At 47.0% G+C, this 21,279-nt stretch overlaps 1 protein-coding gene across 4 annotated transcripts in view; it reads left to right on the top strand.

The window, feature by feature from the left end:
* SIPA1L3 (signal induced proliferation associated 1 like 3) overlaps positions 1-21,279 on the top strand; it is a 232,662-nt gene that overhangs the window by 84,787 nt on the left and 126,596 nt on the right. For all 4 annotated transcript variants that reach the window (XM_060185878.1, XM_060185877.1, XM_007534451.3 and 1 more), the window contains exon 2: positions 8,429-8,494. The gene's annotated coding sequence lies outside the window, so the exon portion shown is untranslated. The remainder of the gene's footprint in view (positions 1-8,428; positions 8,495-21,279) is intronic.

Genomic DNA, 21,279 nt, shown 5'->3' with positions numbered 1-21,279 from the left:
TAGTAATTGTTAAGTGAATAACGCAGTACAGTTTCTATCATTCTTACCTCTTTCTAAGACAAAATGATCATCCCCCTGTCCTGAGAATGTTGTATCTAGCTTTTTGTCTGATATTGAGGATGCAGCTGAGATCCCAAAGTACAAGGACTCTCACTGGTGACAGGTAGCTAGAAGAATTCTCTGATATACAACACCGTTCTATTTGGCCACCTGCCATGTGAGACCACAATATCACTTGAAAATGCACTTGGCCACCAGTAGCGGAGAGCAGAAGTAATAATGGTGTCAAGTCAAAGGAAGGTGGCTCCTCTTATGAGTAATGTAGACAGCTCAGGGCTGCTGTGACCTGACATAGTCGTCAGGCAATGCAGAACCCTTCTACCTTTCTGTTTCACCATCCTGAGCACAAGGCTTTCATCTTTAAGAGGGGCATCTCCAACGGGACTGCTAGACTAGAAATGTAGCTTAACAGGTAGGGTGCATGTCTTGCCACGCACAAGGCCTAGGTTCAAGCCCCAGCACCACATGGGAAGTACCGTGACGGCAGGAAAAGTTCTGGTGCTGTAGTGTCTCTCCTACTGTCTGTCTTCCTGTGTGAATGAAAAAGGCAACCTGGCAAGAGAAAGTGAGACCTGCCAGTGAATTTAGTTCTAGTGGAAATTGGGGTGGGAGAATGGTGGGCCTCCAAATATAGTCCAACTCTTTATCTGATGAGGAATTTTCTTCCAAGTCTCACAACAGCTTCTGTCTACCTCTCACTGGCTATCTCCATAGCAGGGGAGGTCAGGGATGTATTGAATAGTCTAAGCTGAGCATCTTGAGACGTAATGGAGGAATGATGGCTGCATGGGTGCTAGCGCCTGGTAAGCCCAGATCCTTCCCATAGTTCCCTGGGCAGTAGCAGCCAGTTTCAGCTCATTCCAATTCAAACCTAGTGTCTTTCTCTGGTTGACCAGAAGGTTGGACTAGAAAGCTTCTCAAGGACCTTCAGTACAAAAGACTCCCCTTGTCTCCTACAGAAAGAATAATGGGAGCTCACCTTCACTGAGTATCTACCACATGACAGGCCTTGCTGTAAACATATTTCATGGGGAAATGGACTTAATCCTCACACTACCCTGTTATTGCCCCCATTTTATAGACAAGGGAATTGAGGCATGGAACAGTTAAGTAACCACTGATGCTCCTGCTGTTAGGAATGTTGTTTTTTCATTCTTCCCTTTGAATATGTCGTGAATAAGAGGCTTACAAAATAAAGCCTGACCTATTTTGGTAGGTTGACCACTGTTCTGTCTTCCATCTGATTAACTGGGATCTGGAGGGCGCTTTGTGGAAAAGCACCCTGCAGTCGAAACCGCATTGACAGGCTGTTTTTATAGGCTGCAGAAGGGGCTTAACTGTTGGCACATCCAGCAAATGGCTGGTGACAGGAAGAAAAAAGATCCACAAGCTCTGCTGGATTTTTCCTGCCCAGCCCATGAGCCCAGAGCCAACTGACCGCAGTACCGCTGTACCAGTGCACTTGGTTTGGCCTTTACAATTAGTCTCAGGGCCTAGGAGATAGATCAAGGCGTTAGCACAGAACTTACATGCTCGAGATTCCAGATGCCACAAGTTCAATCCTTGGCACTACCTTAAGCCAGAGTGGGACTCTGGTCTCTTTTCTCTCTCCCTCCTCTCATAATAAATGAATAAGTAAATACTTTTAAATATAATCAATAAAACCAAAAATTTCCCTAACTACTCTTTGAGGAATCTCCAGAGAGAAAGAAGGCTGCCCCCAAAACGGGTCCTCTGAGAAGTAACGCAGGTGTTTTTCTGTCTCTCTCAGCCATGCTTGATGGAGATCTTTTATCCGCAGAATTAATCTCGGAGTTGAGTCTTTCTGAGCCAACTTCAAGTTCATGTCTATTTGTAAACTCTCCAGGTCTGACAGCACAGCACATGGGTTCTGGAGCCTGACTGCAGCAGGCGTTTGAGTTGAGAATGTGTTCAGCTGTATCAGACTGTACAAGTGGTGTACTCACTTCAACACGTTAGGAGATCCTTGACTCACTCATCAGCTGGAGGGAGTAAGTCCCTGGCATGGCATTGTCACTACTTTCTTCACTACCTTCTCTTGTCCCCTCATGATCACAAGGCATACACACACACACACACACACACACACACACACACACACACACACACCCCTTCCGAGAGAGCTCAGCCCTTCTATCCTGGCAGAATAGCATTCCAGGGACAAAAGGAGCCTTCTCACATCCACATTCCAGGTAGACTGGCAAAGGATGAGAGGACTGTGAATAAATCTGACCCCTGTTTTATGTGTGGATTGAGCAAACACTTTGCCAAAATCCCTGATAAGAAATTTTGCCCAGGGGGCCGGGCAATAGTGCACCAGATTAAGTGCACATAGTATGAAGTGCAAGGTCCTGCATGCGAGGATCCCGGTTTGAGCCTCTGGCTTTCTACCTGCAGGGGGGTCACTTCACCAGCAGTGAAGCAGGTCTGTAGGTATCTATCTCATCTTTCTCTCCCACTCTATCTTCCCCCTCCCCTCTCAATTTCCCTCTGTCCTATCCAATACAAAATAGAAAAAAATGGCCTCCAAAGGAAAAAGAAAAGAAAGAAAAAAAAAGAAATTTTGGCTCACCTCCATCTGAAGATCTGTTTTCATGTTATCTTCTAAACACAATTATATGTTACCTTTTTTATTGAGGCCTGTGATCCATCTGAAACTGTTGTCTGTGGGATGACACAGAGCTCAAGGTAGAGCCCACTGTCCTAGCTGGTGCTAGGGAGGTGGCACCGTTGGTGATTCTGGGGTCACACCCACTGTATTTGGGGCCTTCCCTGCCACCTGCCTGCTGTATGATGCTGTTCCTCTATTGTTTTGGGAATGCTAGTAGACCCTAATTTATAGGGTCGGTGTGAGGGTTAAATGCAGTGGTAGTGAAAGAACCAAAAATAATGGCAGGCTTGTAGTAAAACGAAAGCGGAAACCCACACGCCTCCAGCCAGAGTAAGAATCGACCAATCAGGCCACGTGGGTCTGGGAACTCGACAGGGAACCTGGGGCCCCAGTCAGCGGGGGAAGCAAAGGATGTCACAGAGGTGACTGTCTCTTCCTCTTTAGAAGAAATTCCCAGCTGTTCTTTAAAAAGCTCCTGCTCCACTGTGCACTGTGTCATCCCATCCCCTGTCCACCCAGCCCTCAGCCGTGACTGAAAACTCCCCTCACTCTCCAACCTACATATACATGGCTCTGGCACCCTCCTGTGTGTTCCTGGAGCAGATTCTCTGCCATGGAGTCATGGGGATCAGACTGGAGTGGGACAACCCCGTAGTCCTGGCACCTCAAGGATCCTCCAAACCCTATTTTGTGAGGCTTCTCTTAAGAGTTGGGAGGGGATGCAGAGGCTGGGGGGGAGGGGGTGACAGGTATGGGAGATGAAGCTGTGAACTCTACCAAGTCAGTGACCCACCTTTTAAGTCCTGTCTGTAAACTAAATCAATCAATGAAAGAGCCAGGGTCCAAATGTGAACATGTTATTTCCTAGAATACAGGTCACAAGAGAAGACTTGATTAATTGCAGGATGCTGTCAGAGGCTCCTATATGGTGGTGACGGGAGAACCCAGAGTCTCCTCAGGCAAGGTCCTGTCTCTTTATTCATTGGTCACATACTCTCCCAGGTCACTATTTCAAGGGCAGGATGGTAGTGGGGATAATAGGAGCATCTCTAGATGAGACTCGTCAAGCTACTGTAGTCATAGCTGTCCTGGCCGGCCCACTGTAACATGTTGCTAAAACCCAGGAAGTGCATTGCAGCAGTTGGCAAAAGGTCCCAAGGTACTTACTCACTTCAAGTCCAAATGAGCCACTTGTATTCCAGCCTGTCCCCATAACCATAGGTAGGAGGGTTGCTGAGGTCAATTCATGTGTCCTGATTTAAGACAGAAAGCAGAGAAAGGGCTCACTATCCGCTCTGGACACTGAGAGAGAAAGGAGCTGCTAAATTTGGTCCCAGCATGTGAGCCACCATGCCAACAACAGTCCTAATCTCTGACCTGTCTGATCAGCCACTCTTCTTGCTCAAGTGGGCCAGATGCAGGTGAGCGGAGAAGTGTGATCAGATGATCCTTTCTGAATGGCTTGAGGTGGCGATGTGAGGTTAAATGGGGCTGTCAGGCCCAGACTCAGGGACAGGAAAGCACACCCTGGCTGGCTGTCCCCCCCCCCCCCAAGTACCTCAGAGTCACAGAGATGGTGCCTATTTCCTGGGCTTTCAGTGCCAATCCACAACCAAGGTAATTAGTTTGTAAATACATGGAAGAGCTTGGTTTTCAGTATGCTGAGTGTGCAGTGATGGAACTTTGGTCAGGCACTTCCCTGAAAGCCTACTTTATAAAATGGGGTGTGGGGAAGTGGGAATGGAACCAATATAGGTAAATGGGTATAGAGTCTTGAAGCCTCACCTGTCACCTGTCACCTGTCACCTGTCCCAGGGGGCCAAACTTATAAAGGACTACAAGATGAAACTGAGTCTTTAAATGCCTGGTTCTGCCCCCAACCATCCCTCAGCTTTCTATACATTATTTAAGCATGAGGTTCAGAGAGAGAGAGAGAGAATATATGGAGCTGTGGCCTCATGCATGCACAGTTTCACCCCTCTAGGTCCATGGAGAGCCAGTGAGAAGCACATCCCATGTAACACTGGGCCTCATACCTGATGGGCCACATTCATGATGACAAGACACACGCCCTGCCCATTGACCTGTCTCTCCCTCTCTGGCCCTGGGGCTCAACTGAACCTCAGTTTCCTGTTTCATCCAGTTACTACAAGCAGAGGCTTTGGAGGTCTTTGATATCCTGAGATAGTCATTCTGTAGAATTCTGTTGTTCTCTTAGAGAAAAATGACATAGTTCCATTTTTCAGCTTCTTAGAAGGATCATACTCACCTAAACATGAGGGGCCCTCTATTTCTCCCTGAACTCCCTTCCCGCTCTGTTAATCAGTGAATTCTCTCATGAGTGCCAGAACCTCTCCAGCTCAAATCAGCCTGAACTGCTGAGAGAAGTGCTGTCTCCAGGGCTCATCCCAGAGATGACCTGAACAGAGTCAACACTCAATATTCTCATCAGGAATATCCTCCTCCTCCTCCTCCTCCTCTTCCTCCTCCTCCTTCTTCTTTCTCTCTCTCTCTCTCTCTCTCTCTCTCCCTCCTTGGAGCAGCCTGCCTCTCTCTCTCTCTCTCTCTCTCTCTCTCTCTCTCTCCATAGAGCAGATTCTCTCTCTCTCTCCCCCCACCCTTGATCCCAGGTGACAAAGAAACCCTGGCCTTGGCAGCATCTGTCTTCCATCCCATCCTTTTCCTCCCAGTGATTCCAGCAAAATTTCCAGGGCCCGCGCAGACCATGTACCTCAGAGCCAGTCACTGTGGCTGAGGGAAGGAGCCACTCAGCCAAGGTGGCAGACCAGGACCTTCTCACACCCAGGCTCTTTCATCTGGGATGATTCTATTCCTTGCCATAAACCCTGGGATGTGCGTGAGGTGCTCAGCCCTGTGAGAGGAAGGGGTGCCACACACAGACCAAGGCAGCTGCTCTAGAGGATGTGCTGGGGTTGTGGAGGTAGTCCTGGGTCAGCCTTCTATGCTTCATAGTGTAAAGTGGGCTCTGGCAACCAGGGACCCTGGCTGAATTCCTGCCCTGCAACCTACCTGTGCTACTACCTTCACAACCCCACTGCATCTTCATCTCTGGCTAGAGACCCAGACAGACAGGCATGGTGGCTTCCTCCAGTTGACCGGAAGTAGATTCCCATCTCAGAGAGACTTGTCAGTGTCACTGTGCTGTTAAAGGCCACATGCATCACTCTGGAGAAGGGAAGGGGGAGAGAGAGTTAGAGTGGCAGAAAAGCAATTTCCGCTGCAACTTAAAAGGCAGCTATTAAATTTTTTACAAGGGCTTTATTACAGAGGCTTCCTGATCATCGCAGGAATTTTTGGTTTTTAATTGGAAGTCCTGTGATATTAAGAAAACCCTCTACTTGCTTCTGGATCTTTCCAGCCCCCTCAAGCACCTTGAAAAACCAAAATTGTTAGGGCTCTATAGACCAGCTTAGGGAAAGCAGCTCCCCAGGAGGCTATTCCTGAGTTTTTAAAGAGAGTGTGTGTGTGTGTTTTTCGTACTGCTTCTATGTATAGTAACTGTTTCTAATTTTATTTTGTGCTTTCCTAAGTGACTTGGTATTGAGCTGTGGGAATCATTGAAAATTGCAGTCTCCTCTGCCCTTCTCTGTTAGTTGAAGAGTCATTTGGTTGTGCAAACAAATAGAAATTAGGGTCAACCGGCATAAAAGGAAATGTTTGGATTTATAGCCAGGAACATTCTACGTGTGATGGCTTCAGGTATGGCTAGATCCAGGACCTCACATGACATTGCCAGCACCTCATGTCCTCTCCCCTCCTGGCTCTGCATTCCGGTTGTTGGTTTTGGTCTCCAGGAGATGCACGCCATCTCTTTCCCCCCACATGCATTGGGGCAGGTGGTTATGAACAACATGGCTGTGATGTCAGGTTTATCTTGTGTCATCTCTGAGGCCAGGGACAAGGAAGAGTCAGTCCACTAGCCAGGTCTGGAATGTATAACCATTTCCGACCACCCCATGGGTGGAGTCATTCATTTCCACAGAAATTCCACAGGCTGAGTGGGCAAAAGTGGTTAGGGGATTGACCCAGAAAGAGAAATGTATGTAGGGTGGACCAAAACGGAATCCGTGATCAGACTTCTCACCCACCCCATCCCCGCCACCTTCTCTGGGAACCCATTCTACCTTTTTTCTTTCTATCAGAGATCTGGTTTGAAGATTCTTAACCTCTGATCCATGGGCTGACCCCCTTAGGGTCTTTGGATGGAACTTAAGACATCATGATATCAAGCCAACAAGCCAGCTCACTTGGATAGAGCAGTATTTCGTCATGTGCATGGCCCAGGTTTGAGCCCACACTCCTACAGTATTGAAGGAAGCTTTGGTGCTGTGGTCTCACCCACACTCTCTGCTTTGCTGCCTCTCTGTCTCTGTCTAAGAGAGGAAGAGAGGCCCCTGTGACTTTGTCACTACTGGACATTACAAATATTTTCATATCACTTCACAGTTATGGCAAAGCTTGCAAAGCCTAATTTACACTCATCTCTCCCTAGATTACTGTAGTTATTGAGGCCCCATCAAGATCTCATAATTTAAGCAGTCATAAAGAAGCACTTATATTGCTGTATCTTTGATTTGCTCTCATTTTACAGAATTTTCATACCTGAATAAAATTAATTTCCTTATATAATATAGTTTGTACATTAAAAACAAAAGTGATTCTGAGATGGGTTCGAACCCTTCTTCACCAGATTGCCAACATGGGTCCCTGAATGAGTGAGATAAAGGACCCATTTACATGGGGCTGGACCATGGCACACCATACGTGCGGACCTGCGTTCAAGCCCTTGATCCTCACCCACAGTGGGGGGAGCTTCACAAGCATTGAAGCAGTGCTGCAGGTAGATATCTCCCCCCACCATTTCTGTCTCTGTCAGAAAAGCAAGAAAAGGAAGGAAGGAAAGGGAGGGGAGGGAAGGGAGAGGAGGGGAGAGGAGAGGAGAGGAGGGGAGGGGAGGGGAGAGGAGAGGAGAGGAGAGGAGAGGGAAGGAAGATACTTTTAATTTCTCCAGAAACCCCTGGATATAAGACTGCCCCTACTTTCCTGCTTTCTGGACTCTGAGAAGTTGACTAGCTTACTTGTTGGGTTTGCTTCCTGGGAGGCCTGACCTTGAGCTAGACCTTGGCCTCTGGGTAGCCTGGAGTTAGTTACAGGAGTGGGGCAGGGGAGTGGTAGGGCAGGGCAGAGGGGGAAGCATTCTCCCCGTCTTGTTCGCTGTGCTAATGTGGTGTAGCCAAGTGGTCTGGAGCCAAGCAGACTGCCCGGGTTGACTGTGGCACCCATGTGCTTTGAGAGCAGCCTCAGCCAGTGGGTACCTCACCCACAATCTGCGTCACTTTCCTTACCTGGAACATCAGCAACATAATAGTATTTATTTCTCGGTGTTGCCCGAGCATAAAGTGAGTTGGCACTTCTTTGCTAGGAGGGTTCCTGGCAGCAGAATCAGGAGTGGGAGGCATTACTGAATGGCCGTTATGGAGAGGAAAGTTCTCAGCTGCCCTCCCATCGTGACTTGTGGTTGATTGTGTTTGCATCCTGTCCCTCTCCCCCAGAGACTTTCTGCTCCCTGAGGACTATGTCTTTCTTGGTCCCCTGTACCTGGTACTGAGCAGGTGTTCATTTGTTGAGGGCGTGAATTCCTGGCTGGCAGATGGCTACTATGGCAGGAAGGCTCAAGTCATCCAAAAGCATGACCTGCTCTCATTCTCTCCACAGTTTTTGTTGACGATCGCCGGCTCTCCTAGGACCAGAAGAAGCTCTAGTGGCCAGCACAAACTAAGGGTGAGCACAGTGCGACCTTGTTTGCTTATACTTACTAACTGGTCCATATAAACCTCCTTATTTTGTTATCATTTGTTTGTTTTTAATAAAAAAAGTATATCATGGGGCAGATGGACATTTCCTTCACTGTTGTGTGCGTTATCTCCAACACCCTCATCACCAACAAGTCTGACATCTCCTCTCAGGGATAATTATGGTCAGTCGTTGGTGGGTATCCTGCCAGACCTTTTCCCAGACATGAAAATTTCTATTTATGTTCATGCATGTGCACGCACACTCACACACACACTCTGATGGTTTTAGTTTGCTGTACAGTGAAAAGGAGTGCCCTGGAAGCTAGTGCAGTGGATAAACTTTTGAACTCTCAGGCATGAGATCGCAAGTTCAGTTCTAGCCTTTCCTGTGCCAGTGATGTTCTGTTTTCTCTCTCTTCACACCATAAATAAATCTTTTAAAAAAGAAAGAAAAGGAATCACACTATACAGTGCTGTCCACTGTCCCAGACAGTAGGATGTCCCAGAGACTTTTGTTCATAAGCATACATTCATTGCTTCAGTTTGTTTTTATTTTGCCCACTGGGGCCTTGTGCATGCTTGATTCCACTGCTCCTGACAGACTTTTTTTTTTTTTTTTTTTAATCAGTTCAGTGTTGTTTATGGTGGTAATGGATTGAGCCTTGGATCCTGGAGCCTCAGTCATGAGAGTCTGTTGCATAACTACTGTGCTGTCTCCCTGGCCCTCTGGCTTTATTTACATAGGCCCAAATTTGCTCTTTGGTGAACAGTTCTTTGAGTCTGAACAGATACATGCAGTTGAATAACTGTCACCATAGTCAAGGTACAGGATACCCCAGCACCCCTCTGTGCAAGTATGCAGTGTTTCTTCCTGTACCAGAAATGTGGTCCCAGCATTTACCCTCATTAAAATACCCACACCTACTCTATCCTTTCATGTATTGTAAATTTTGAACATGTTATGTTTAGGTTTTGAGGTTCCTACTAGTGGTCATCCTGTCTTTTTGTTTTGTTTTGTTTTGTTTGAGATGGGTGGCTAGACTGAGTGGGTCTCGAGTCTGATAAGTAATTTAGCTGATAGTGACATAGTCCTCATTTAGGAATCTTGCTTGACAAGATGGGTGCCTCAAAGAAAAAAGGCATTGTGTGGTCCTTGAAGCTCTGAGAGGCCCCAACAGTGTGCAGAGTGGGAGAGTGGAAGGTTCTGGCATCCAGGCTTTGAACACAGATAGTAAGTTCTCTTGACGGAGTTGCCAGGGACCCATCACTCAGACTGTGGGCTCTGAGTTAACCTGGACGGTGACTCCTTTCTTGTTTATTGGATCTCTTCATAATCCTCTGCTAGCTTGATTGTGGGACAGTCTCTAGGGGCCAAATTTCTTAAGATATTTTTGGACAGGACAGAGAGATTGAGAGGGAAGGGTGGGATAGAAACAGAGACACCTACATACCTGCTTCACTGCTTGTGAAGTGACTCCCTTGCAAGTGGGGAGCCGGGGGATCCTTGGGTGAGTCCTTGCGCGTCGTAGTGTGTGCACTCAACCTAGTGCACCACCGCCCACCCCTCCAGATTTCTTTTTTTTTTTTTTTATATATATACCACAACTTACTCAGCCATTCATCTGTTGTTGGTCACCTGGGTTGTCACCTCATTTTTTTTTAAATAATTTATTTCTTTATTGGGGAATTAATGTTTTACATTCAACAGTAAATACAATAGTTTGTACATGCATAACATTCCCCAGATTCCCATTTAACAAAACAACCCCCACTCTGTCATTCATCATCTTTCATGGACCTGTATTCTCCCCACCCACCCACTCACCCCAGAGTCTTTTACTTTGGTGTAATACTCCAATTCCATTTCAGGTTCGACTTGTGTTTTCTTTTCTAATCTTGTTTTTCAACTTCGGCCTGAGAGTGAGATCATCCCATATTCATCCTACTGTTTCTGACTTATTTCACTCAACATGATTTTTTCAAGGTCCATCCAAGATCGGCTGCAAACAGTGAAGTCACCATTTTTTACAGCTGAGTAGTATTCCATTGTGTATATATACCACAACTTGCTCAGCCACTCGTCTGTTGTTGGACACCTGGGTTGCTTCCAGGTTTTGGCTATTACAAATTGTGCCGCCAAGAACATATGTGTACACAGATCTTTTTGGATGAATGTGTTGGGTTCCTTAGGATCTATCCCCAGGAGGGGAATTGCAGGGTCATAGGGTAGGTCCATTTCTAGCCTTCTGAGAGTTCTCCAGACTGTTCTCCACAGAGGTTGGATCAATTGACATTCCCACCAGCAGTGCAGGAGGGTTCCTTTGACCCCACACCCTCTCCAGCATTTGTTGCTGTTACCTTTTCTGATGTATGACATTCTCACAGGAGTGAAGTGATATCTCATTGTTGTCTTGATTTGCATTTCTCTGACAATCAGAGACTTGGAGCATTTTTTCATGTGTTTCTCAGCCTTTTGGATCTCTTCTGTGGCGAATATTTTGTCCAAGTCCTCCCCCCATTTTTGGATGGGGTTATTTGTTGTCTTGTTGTTGAGTCTGGCAAGCTCTTTATATATGTTGGTTATTAAACTCTTATCTGATGTATGGCATGTAAAGATCTTCTCCCATTCTGTGAGGGGTCTCTTGGTTTGGGTAGTGGTTTCTTTTGCTGTGAAGAAGCTTTTTAATTTGATGTAGTCCCATAGGTTTATACTTGCCTTAGTCTTCCTTGTAATTGGATTCGTTTCATTGAAAATGTCTTTAAAATTTATGCGGAAAAAAGTTCTTCCAATATTTTCCTCTAAGTATCTGATAGTTTGTGGTCTAACATCCAAGTCCTTGATCCACTTGGAATTTACTTTTGTATTTGGTGAAATACAGTGATTCAGTTTCATTCTTCTGCATGTTTCAACCCATTGTTTCCAACACCATTTGTTGAAGAGACTCTGCTTTCCCCATGTAATAGTCTGGGCCCCTTTGTCAAAGATTAGATGTCCATACGTGTGGGGCCTCATTTCTGGGCTCTCAATTCTATTCCACTGGTCAGTGTGTCTGTTCATGTTCCAGTACCAAGCAGTTTTGATGACAATGGCCCTATAATACAGTTTGAGATCTGGGAGTGTGATGCCTCTGGTTCTGTTCTTTTTTCTCAAGATTGTTTTGGCAATTCTAGGTCTTTTCTGGTTCCAGATAAACATTTGTAGCATTTTTTCTATTGTCCTAAAAAATGTGCTTGGGATCTTGATGGGGATAGCATTAAATTTGTAGATGGCTCTGGGTAATATATTCATTTTGATGATGTTAATTCTTCCAACCCATGAACATGGAATATCTTTCCACTTCTTTGTGTCTTTTTCAATTTCTTTGAAAAAGATTTCTATCAATGATATTTCTTAGCACAATCCTTTTGTATTGTAATTCCTCCCCCCAACCCATTTTACTTAGGAAATGTAGATTTACAAGATTGTCATCACAAGGGGACAATCTCACATCTCCCGAAGACTGGTGTTAGCACACTCAATGCAGTTCTCCATTGACTTGTTTTTTCAAAAGCAATTTAGACTTGCATAAAAGGTTATGGAAATCACATGGAGAGTTCGCACAGCTACCCGTTACCCAGCTTCCCCCGGCATCACCAGCCTACACAATTGTGGCACAACTGTCAAAACCAGGAAATCATCATTTGGTGTGGTCCTGTGAACTGTATTTCAGGCCAGAGTCAAAGTTCATGAATTTATCTGCCAGTGCCCTTTTTCTGGCCCAAGACCCACTATTGGACCCCTGTACTCCATCCCACTGTCCTGTCGCCTTAATCCCCTCCAACCTGGGGCAGTTTATCTTTCCTTGTCTTATGTGGTCTAGACACTTTGGAAGAGGACAGCTTTGTTTTGGGGTTTTTTGTTTGTTTTTTAGAATGGCTCAAATCAGGTCTCTGTGACGTTTTCTCCTGACTGCGTTGCTTGACTGAGTGCCACAGTAGCCATGCACATCATGCCAGGGGCCCTTGGTATCCCTGTATCTAACCACTGGGGACATTAGCCTGGATCGCTGGGTAAGGTGCTAGCAGCTGGGCCTCTTGACTGAACAGTTACTGCCTCCACCCCCAGTCTTGGAGAAGGCACTTTGAGACTTAGGCCAACTTCTCTTCAAGCTTCCACTCCCTGATTTTGAACTCGTTTCATGGGGTGGTTAGCCTGTGAAAGCTACTCCTATGTTATTTTCCTAATGGTGACTTGTGTCACCATCGCATTCCTTCTGCATTTAATTGTCTCTATAGTTCTGGAAAGAAGGCCTGTGCCCTTCCCTCTTTTTATTTTATTTTCTCTGTTATTAGCTTACATCTTTAGGGATTCAGATCTTCATTTCTTTCTAGCACATTCCTTTCTATCATGATAAAAGGCCCCAGATTCCAAGTGAATTCCTGGTATAGCTTCTCAAACTGCAGGGAAGCAGCATTTTTCTTGCCTGGCAGCCAGCACATTGGGGAGCTGGGGTTTTGTTTCTCCCCTTCACTCAGCAAATATGCATTCAGGCACCTACTGTTCTGTTCCAGGCAGCGGAGCTTTGGGAATGAGCAAAACAGAAAAAAAATAAGTAAAAGTCAGACCCCTGTGGGAACTGACATTGTGTTAGGGAATAAAAATCTGAACAGATGAACAAGTGAGTGCTGGGGACATGCTGTGGAGATGAGTGATGCAGTTGGGGCTGGCCAGGAAGGCCTCTGGGAGGGAATCCCAAAACAAGGGCTAAGGCAGGTGTCCAGCCTGATTCTTCCCACCAGCCAACATGAAAAGCAAGTGAAAGTACTCCCTCTCTGAGGGGCAGTTCTTGTGAGCTCTGCCCCCCCCCCATTGCCCTGTGGGAATGCCAGGTCTTGCCAAGTGTTCCCCAATTAAAGACTAAATGCAGGGGGCAGGTGGTGGCACAGCTGGTTGAGTGCACATGTTACAGTGCACAAGGACCCAGGTTTGAGTCACCGGTCCCCACCTGCGGGGGAAAGCTTTGTGAGTGGTGAAGCAGGGCTGCAGGTGTCTCTCTGTCTCTCTCCTTATCTCCCCCGCCCCTCTCAGTTTCTGGCTGTCTCTGTCCAATAAATAAATAAAGGTAATTTAAAAATTTTTTTAAAAAAAAAGACTAAATGCAGAGTTGTTGATAGCTCCTAAACCCAAGTTCTGTTGCACCATGTCATTTCTAATGATGTGAAAATGAATATATTTTGGTTTTTTATTGTGTTTACCCTTTCTTTCTAGCAAAAGATGAATTTTTGTTTTATTTGTTTTGCTACCAGAACTTTATGACTATCTGATTCTACCTCTCCAGGAAGACTCCTTTTTTTTATTTCCCCTAGATAGAATGTAAGCAACAGGGTGGGGTGGGGAATAGGGAAGGAGAGACACCACAGCATTTCTCCACTGCTCTTAATTTTCCACTTTGCATGATGTGCCCATGTGGTAGCTGGGAATTAAAACCAGGTCCTTGCACATAGTCAAGCATAAACTCTACTGGATCTCCCGGCCCCATCCGTTTTTATTTTAGTGTTAATATAGAGTTCCATGTATACACACATTTAAGTTTGAAAGTGAATCAGCAACCAGAAACATGTTATAAAGTGCAAGGACCCGGTTTCAAGCCCCTGCTCCCCACCTGCATGGGGAAATCTTTGTGAGTAATGAAACAGTGTTGCAGGTGTCTTTCTGCCTCTTTTCCTCTCTATCACCTGCTTTCCCTCTTGATTTCTGACTGTCTCTGTCCAATATGTAAAGATAATAAAAAATTATATATATATAAAAAAAATCAGCCAGGGAGGGCATTCAGTGGAAGAGGGCAGGACTGGCAAGCATGAGATGCTGAGTTTAGTCCTCAGCACAATGTGTGCCAGAATAATGCTCTAATTTTCTCTCTTACTAATAAATAAATAAACATAGGGACTGAGTGGTGGCTCATGCAGTAGAGCTCACACTTACCATGTGTGAGGAGCCAAGTTCAAGCCCCAGTCCCCACCTGCAAGGGGGGGGGAGCTCCATGAGCTATGGATTGGTGCTGCAAGTATTTCACCTTTTTGTTTCTTTCTCTCTGTGTGTCTCTCAGACTAGAAAAGAAAGGAAGGGAGGGAGGGAAAGACAGGAAGGGAAAAGGGCCACTGGGAATGGATTCATGTGGGCACTGAGCCTCAGTGATAACCCTGGTGGGTGGTTAAATAAATATGAATTAATATGGGAGTCGGGCTGTAGTGCAGCGGGCTAAGCACAGGTGGCGCAAAGCACAAGGACCAGCATAAGGATCCCGGTTCGAACCCCGGCTCCCCATCTGCAGGGGAGTCGCTTCACAGGCAGTGAAGCAGGTCTGCAGGTGTCTATCTTTCTCTCCTCCTCTCTGTCTTCCCCTCCCTCTCTCCATTTCTCTCTGTCCTATCCAACAACAACAACAACAATAATAACTACAACAATAAAACAACAAGGGCAACAAAAGGGAATAAATAAATAAATAAAATAAATATTAAAAAATATGAATTAATATAAAGAAAATATTAGAGATTTGTACAGATGAACATAAATACAGCTAAAACGAAGGGAGGAATGCCACAGAAGCCTGGTACACGCTGTCAGCCTTCACCCTTTCTCCTCTGTTCCGGGAGCATTCACCCAGGCACCTGAACTGAAATAAGCAATTGATGACCTTGGGCGCATGCATGAACATGGGGTGCTTCCAGCCACAAGAGCAGACGCCCAGCTCACATCAGCTTAAACAAATAAGGATTGATTTCTCTCTCATCACAGCTAACTTGGAGGGTACATCAGGTCCCCAAATGGCATGTCTCCCTCAATGCATTTCAATGTAACATTGATGAGAGAAAAGCAATCCCAGCTGACATGGACCAAAATGACATTATCCCAGGACCTGGTTTCATTATTTGTGGTTTCACTTAGAGTCCGAGTTGCCTAGAGCCCATCAACGACTCTAAGTGAGGACTTAGCTGTTCTCAGCTGCCAACGTTGGTTCAGAGGCTGAGTGATGGCCTCACTGGAGCCTCTCTGATTGGCTTGTTCCTCTCGGTTGCCAGGTTGCTGCTGCAGCTCCTGGCAGGGTGTGTGTGTGCAGGGGGGACTCCAGCAGCACAGAAGATACCAATCAGGCCATAGAGGTGTCACATGGCCATCCCTCAGCTCCATTGGAAATTTCATTCAGTTTTTTAGCCTCACCTGAGCAGGGGAAGCCTGAGAAACAGAGGATGGATAGATAGTATCCATCTACTTAACCAACCAGCAGTTTCCAGACTTTTCCAAGGGGTGAGAAACAATACTAATTAACACTAATGGGCACTGACTCAGTGGCACACCTGGCCATAGGCACTTTCCATGCATGATCTCAGTCTTTTCTGCCTACTCCGTGAAGTTACTGCTGTCAGCTGCCCAGGTTAGTGTTAACCCAGAAACTGAGGCAGAGAAGGTGGAACCACTTGTCAAATAGAGGATCCAGGGCAGAAAGCCTTATGCTGTGTCCCTAGACACCCCTCTCAGACACTTGTTTGTAGTCTTTTTTTTTTTTTTTCTCTCCAGGGTTATCGCTGGGGCTGGGTGCCTGCACCGTGAATCCACTGCTCCTGGAGGCCATTTTTTTCCCCTTTCTTGCCCTTGTTCATCAGTGTTGTTGTTACCATTATTGTCATTGTTGTTGGATAGGACAGAGAGAAATTGAGAGGGGAGGGGAAGACAAAGAAGGGGCGAGAAAGACAGACACTTGCAGACCTGCCTCACTGCCTGTGAATCGACTCCCCTGCAGGTGGGGAGCCAGGGGCTTGAACCGGGATCCTTAAGCCGGTCCCTGTGCTTTGTGCCATGTGCACTTAACTCACTGCACTACCACTCACCCCACCCCCATTTTTTAATGGGAGAGAGAAGCATGATCTGGCACATGCCATGCTGAGGATTGAACCTGGGATCTCTTGCTTGAGAATGCAGTACTTCACCCACTGGCCCCACCTCCCAGACCACTAATTTCTAGTCTTATAAGAGGTCCTGGTGGTCCTTGACAGCCAGCTTATGTGGTCACGGCTTAAATTTTTCCAACAAGGGAGGACTGTGACAGCGTGTCTGCTTCAGGGAAGTTTTTGCTATCTTTCTTATGAAGCACATCAGCCTCTGTGAACTTACCTCCCACTGTTCTGACCCAGTTCTGATGAGTAGCATCAACCATATGCTGCTTCCCCCTGGCAGCCCTTCAGGGCTTGCAAAATGGCAAAGAAGAGCTCTCCTGGCCTCCCTTTTCTGAACATCCTGCACCTGTGCTTTGACTTTGCTCCAGATGAGGCTCCCTGTTTTGCTGCCTTGGAGCCCTGCCAGTCAGTTCAACCCTCATTCATTCATTCATTCATCCATCCATCCATCCATCCATCCATCCATTCATTTTTACTTATGTGTCAAGGGCCTTACACTCTGCCACCAAGCCACCTCCCCAGCACAGTTTTTACTTCATTTTTTTTTTTCTGAGAAAAACATGAGTCTGTACCACCACTGCATGAAATGTCACTTAGCTTTGTTGTTCTTATGCCAGTTCTGTGGTGAAGAGGGGGTGGGTGGGACCCTCACAGTATGGCCAGGACCTGGTGGTGGAGCCCAGGGGAGCTGCCAAACCCAGCCAGGGAACGGGGGTGGGGAGGGGTATATGGGGAAGGTCAGGAAGGTCTCCTGGAAGCAGCTGTGGGTTTGGAAAGAGAAACAGCGAGTCATGAAAGAGCAGTTGCCTCTTCTTCTCCCCTTCCCGGTTATTAATAAAAACCCTCTTTTGTGGAGTTCATCCCCTTCCTCCGTAATAGTTTGAAGTTAGGGTGGACTGGGGAGAGGGGTCAACTGGCAGAGCATCAGACTTGCATTCCTGAGGTCCCTAGTTTGATCCCTAGCACAGTATGTTCTATCATGGTGCTCTGGTCTTGGGGTGTCTGTTCTCTCTCCCTGCCTGTGAGCATCTCTCTCTCTCTCTCTCTCTTTCTTTCTCTTTCTTTGTCCCTCTCTCTCTCATAATAGGCACATAAAAGTTTGGAGTTTGGCCTCCCTCCTCCAGCAAACAGTGTCAGGGCCCAACCTGTGTTCTTGGTCATATACTAGGCACCAGAATGAGGGGTTTTCTCCAGGATAAATAGACTATTTGGGGAAAGCAGGTCAGAGTAATGAGATTCCAGTAGGAGTACCCATGGTACTCCCCAGAGGAGCAACCTTGCCCTGTTGGCGACTTCAGGCAAGAGAAACATAGGTTGACACATGGTAGGAGCCGATAGCCTCCTCGGTTCTAGTCTCACTTAGTTACCAACAAGCCCCGAGGGAGCCCAACCCCAGTACTTCCTTTTCCTCCAAAAGTGCTTTGGAAAAAAATGAGATTATGGATTCCAGTCACTCAGGAGAATGCCCCACAGAGTAACCACCAAGTAGCTGACAATGGCATTGGTGGTGGCAGCTGACGTTCTTGAGACTCTGCACCTTGGGAACTAGGTGGCTCAGTCACCCTCTAGCCCATAAGATAAAGATAACGAGCACTGAATGTCTGTCCGTCACCTGTGTGTGCTGACCCTGGACCTACATGATCAGGCTGATGGCTGAGGTCTGGGCCAGAAATTTCCCAGGAGAAGAAGGGAATTCCTTTGATTTGTAGTAGAAGCCCACTGCTGGATGCCCTTTCCCCTTTCCATCCCATCCCCAGGCCTTGCAGCACCTGTCTCTGCTGTGCAAGACGCTCTTGACCTCTGTGGCCAGAACGCATGGATGCTCCGCTCAGCCCATCCACTGGGCCTCAAATTAGAGCTGACAGCGTGATTTATTCTCTAAGCTGGAACCTAGCGGCCAGCACCCCAGTGGGTGATTTCTCAGGAAGGTTGTCAGCCTGAATTATCCCAGGCCCTGCAAGCAGCCCCACACTCTCAGCCTCTTCCATCTAATAGGGCCTTCCCGGAGGCTGCTGGCTTCTGAGCAGACTCCTGTCACCGGTGGGGGGTGGGGGTGGGGGCGGACACTGAGTCTCAGCTGTGATTCCCCAAGGACTGTGGAGAGGCTCTTTGAGGTGAGCACTGTGTGATGGGAACAGAGGCCCAGGGGCCCTTTCATTTGCGGCCCCAGGAGTTGAAAGTGGTGGTTCCCCAGGGAGTCTTGGTTCCATCGCCCTCTTCTCATCCTTTCACAGAAGTTCGGTGACTGCAGCTGGAGCCCACTGCCTTGTTCCTTACATCCCAGTCTGTGATGGCAGTCGCCTCTGCCTCTCGCAGTCACAGAGCAACCTGAATACAGCAGATCTTACTCAGGACACAGAGTTGTTGGTGGTGGGTGGCATCTGTTTCACCTTGTTCTTCAGGAACCCAAGCTGAGCAGGGTCCCAGGACCAGGAAACTGGAGCCTCACATGGCCAAGGCCCACAGCTCACTCCCAAAACTGGACACCTACCCCCAAAATCACAGAGAGCTGGGCCCTGGGAGCTGCACGGGGGTGCAGAGAGCAGCACCTGGCCTGGTCACAGCAGGCAGATGTGGGAGCTGCAGAAGGAACAGGAAGGAGGCCAGTGCTGTTGCAGGGTCATAAGTGAGGAGAGCGGTGGGTGAGTACTGCCCATGCAGAGACTCCTCGGCTCTGGGGAGGAGTTTGGTATTGGTGTCACCTGCCTTTGGGACCTGTAGAAAGAATGAAATGACCGTAGTCACTTCTGTCAGCAGATGCTTCGTCCCTGCTGTGTGGCAGGTAGCATTCCAGGGACGTGGCACTGGAGAAGACTGGCAAATGTCCCTTTTCTCATGGAGTTGTTAGTCTGAAAGAGGGGAGTCAGACAATAAACAAGAAGAATGAGAGCACTTTACCTGACATGGTCACAAAACGTAAAAGCTTTAAGTAGAGTAGTATAATAGAAAGCATATGGCTTGGATGCTTTTGACTATAAGTAGCAGAAGGTCCCATTTGTGCTGACTGAAACTATCGGGAAAGGAGTGATTCCTCAGCTCAAGTTCAAGTGTTCCATAGGCCACCTTCTGGGCTGCTGGTGCGGCAGCTTAGCAATGGTATCTAGGCCGCAGGTTCATTCTGCAACTGCTCTGTGCCTTCATCTTAAGGCAGGTCCCTCTCATGGACCATAGGGTGGCAGTTAGGGACACAGGACCATCACAGTAGAGAGCAGAAACTTAGTCAAACTCTGTGTCCCAAAGCAGTGAATTACAGAGCTATCAAGAGAGTCTGGTGGAAGAGGCTGCTGCCACAGTTCCGAAAGATGACAGAAAACAAGACCGGGGTAAGGAGGGGACAGAGGAGATGGAGTGAGCAGGGCTTGCTGATGGCACAGCTGCTGGAGAGAAGGAATGCCACTCAGGTGTCTTCTCCTAGGTCTTCCTCTTGTGAATGTCATGGTGCACATTTGTATATTACTATTTGCTTCTTTAATAATGAAGCCTTTTTAGTTTCTAAAAGATAGTAATGTGCTCTTCAGAAAATGTTTGCTTTGGGGAATCTCTTCTTTACTGTACACTGGAATCACATGGGAACTTTAAGAATCCCCAACACCTGCCTGAACCCCAGTCCAGCCAAATCATTCAGAGCAAATCAGAGTGAGTGAGTGAGGAGAGAGAGAGAGAGAGAGAGAGACAGAGAGAGAGAGTGTGTGTGTGTGTATGTGTGTGTGTGTGTTTTGAAGCTCCCCAGATGTTCCCAGGGTGTGGCCATGGGTGAGAACTAATACTTTATTATGTCCTTGAGTGAACTTCATGTTATAAAGCTTATATTGTTTTGTTGACACTCTGATTAAAATAATCCTTGGTGTTAAAAGAGAAACCAGAGCACACCCTCCAAATATAATCACTTTCCCAAACTGGTGTGTTCCTTCCAGAGTTTTTATTATTTATATATATATATATATGTTGTCCCAAAATGAGGTGCTTTCCAAAGGGAAAGCTTTTTTATTCCAAGTTTCAGGGGCCACACAAAATGTTTAGGGGCATAGATGACATCAACTTCCCATTTACATTCTTCAGTTTCTTGATTTTTGCAGCATATAAATTAGAATCTTACAGAAGCTGTTGGATTCACAACCTCACTTAGATCCATGTATCCTAAAACCACATTACCCTTCTCACGGTTACCCACGTGATCAGCGGAGTCACTTTTTCACCTGCATGTGCCCACATCCATGAGAAGTAGCCGTGGTGCTGCTCCGCTGGGCTCTCTGTATTATGTTGTCATTGGAAACCAAATGCCAAGTCGCAAGGGTCCAGTCATACATCATTAGACAGGGTTTTAACAGTACACCCGGTAGAGCATACACATTACCATGTGCAGGAACCCAGGTTCAAAGCCCTGGTCCCCACCTGCAGGGGTGGGGAAGCTTAACAAGTGGTGGAGTAGTGCTGCAGGTGTCTTTTTCTCTCAGGAGGTCGTCTGAGAGCCAGTTGACATGTCCCAGACCGAAAGCTGCATTCATAAATCCTCACACCACCATCCCCTTCTCCCACAGGACCCTCCACTCTGGCAATTCTCAGTCCAACATCTTGACTGCTCATCGGACATTCAGGCCCAAACCTGTGGGCCATCCTCCACCCCTCTCCCCTAGACTCACCCCCACCCTATCAGTCCAGTCCACTCATACCAACAGTCAGTACCACCTATTCAGAACAAGTTTCAGATCACCTGTTTCCCCTCTCCACATCCTGCCTGAACAAGGCACCTCACCAGGGGCTTCCTCCCCTATTCCTGGGCTCCCCTACACATGGCCAGAAGAACTCTGTTAACATGACTCAGACCAGGTCCCTTTCCTG

The sequence above is a fragment of the Erinaceus europaeus genome, chromosome 2 (genome assembly GCF_950295315.1).
Source record: "Erinaceus europaeus chromosome 2, mEriEur2.1, whole genome shotgun sequence".
Lineage (NCBI taxonomy): Eukaryota > Metazoa > Chordata > Mammalia > Eulipotyphla > Erinaceidae > Erinaceus > Erinaceus europaeus.
Note: the sequence above shows the minus strand (reverse complement) of the source record. Positions and strands in the feature narration are given on the sequence as shown.